This window comes from Pygoscelis adeliae, unplaced genomic scaffold (genome assembly GCF_000699105.1).
Source record: "Pygoscelis adeliae isolate BGI_AS28 unplaced genomic scaffold, ASM69910v1 Scaffold223, whole genome shotgun sequence".
NCBI classification, from domain to species: Eukaryota; Metazoa; Chordata; class Aves; order Sphenisciformes; family Spheniscidae; genus Pygoscelis; species Pygoscelis adeliae.
Window position 1 is genome coordinate 2,067,080 of NW_008824543.1, and position 2,014 is coordinate 2,069,093.

The following is a 2,014-nucleotide window of genomic DNA, read 5'->3' on the forward strand; positions in this document are numbered from 1 at the left end:
TCGGAATGTGTTTTTTATTCTAGCGCATTCCAGGGTATATCTCCCCAACTTTTCCTCGGGACACTACCACAAACTCACCACGTGCTATTTGAAATTCCCTGGAGATTTGGGTATAGTTAGTGCGGTAAAACTTCCCTGGCTAACTTCGGCTTCTGAGCGCTGGGCTGTCACAGCATCAGAGGGGGAAGAGGAAATCTCTCTGTACGTTTTCGTCTTCGCATTTATTTTTTTTTAACGTAATGAAATTAAAACTTTTAGAGCTCACAGTTGACATTTTGCAGAAAATTGAGTTATCAAGGCAGTAATTATTTCACAGGGAGATAAAACTCTCGTAGCCCTAACTGTCAAATAGGACCCTTTTCAGATTTTAATTACAAAATAAAATTAGTCTGCTCTTCCTCGGAAGGGTTTGTGAGTGGCTAAACAGAGCTTTCCCCAATACTGGTGGTCGTCAAACTCTGCTAATTAGCAATGCTGAGAAATTCCAGTTAACAAGGACATTCTCTAAGTCTCTGCAGGTTCCCTGCCGTTCGCCTTCATTTCCATAAGAAGATTAAGAGTGGAGGGGAACACACTCAAATGCAGATGCAGAAAAGAAGCGTTTTTAACAAGCATCATAATAGTAAGATGCTTGGCTAGTTCTCACCTAATTACTGCAAGTTAAACCTCTATTTGCAGCTAAGGACAAAAAATGGAGCCGCAATCTCCCATCTCCACAAGACTGCTTAATAGTTTGCTTTAGATTGGTTACTAGTAGGTTCAGGAAAAAAATAGTATGAAAATGTGTATATTCTTCCCGATAGAGTTAACACGATAGGTTATATCCTTAGGGCTCTTAGAGAATTCGGCGAGTATTAGAACAATAAATACATAAAATCCAAGTAGTTAACATTCATTTTCTTTTTAAGAAACTCGTAACCTGGAAATAAGAGCGCGTGTGCCGCAGAGCCCATCACTGAGAACGTTTGCAGACTATTTGTTTAATGTAAGCACTTTTCATTTCCATAAATTATACCAAAGGCAACGGGTTTTTAAATCCACTCAGATTAAACCACCCCTCCGCAGGCCTCCCTTCCAACGTGGCTATATTCTTCCAGAGAGCGGTGGTGTTATTGTCATTAATGCAGAAAACTCGGGGACCATTTCCTTTTTTTGGTTTTATAGCCGGCATCCCGGTCCCTCTCCGCTTCCGCCCCTCCGTGTGCGTGTGTGCACATATTCCCCGCCACGCACACCTCCGTACCCAGAGGAAAGGGAGAAAACGCCCCGAAAGAGCCGTCGCCTGCCCCTTATTTTCTGTAGTGCCTTATTATGTATATATGCCAGATAGTTTATTGCATCGATAATTGAAACAGTTAATTAAAATAGAGCTGTAAGTACTCCCGATAACACAATTGCTAGGCATTTCCCATCCTTTACCCGTACGGTAAATGTAATTAGGAAAGGGCCCGGCCCGGAAAGGCCTCCAGCGCGCGCAGGGCAGCCCACGCCGCCCTGGTCCTGCGTGGAGCCCCGGGCCGCGCACCCCACGCACCTCCTGCAGCTCCAGCCGGAGCAAAAATAACACTTCGCCTGTGCACCACCAGCCCTCAGTTATCAGTTTATTACGATGAGCAAACACCACCGCCACCCACCCACCCCCTTTTTTTCTTCTTCAAACTTAATTATCCCTAAGAGGTTTTTTTGGAATAGCGTTATCAACCGCAGACCAAAGGGAGAACAATAAGAAAGTAAACAGCCGCCGTGCCCTCAGGAGTGCCTGGACAATCAGAATCCCTTTATGTCCCACATCGCGTAATTTGCACCTATTTTTCGACGGTTTAACCTATCACTTATCTACGGGTTATATATACATTTTCGAATTAAACACATTAAACCCGATAGGATTTATTTGCATAATCCACACACAGAAAAAGATGCACCCTTGTTCGCTGGCGGTTTTTTATTGTTATTATTTAGATTGGGTGTAATTGCCTGGTCCCTTCCCCCCCGCCCCGGCTCCCCGTCCCTCTCC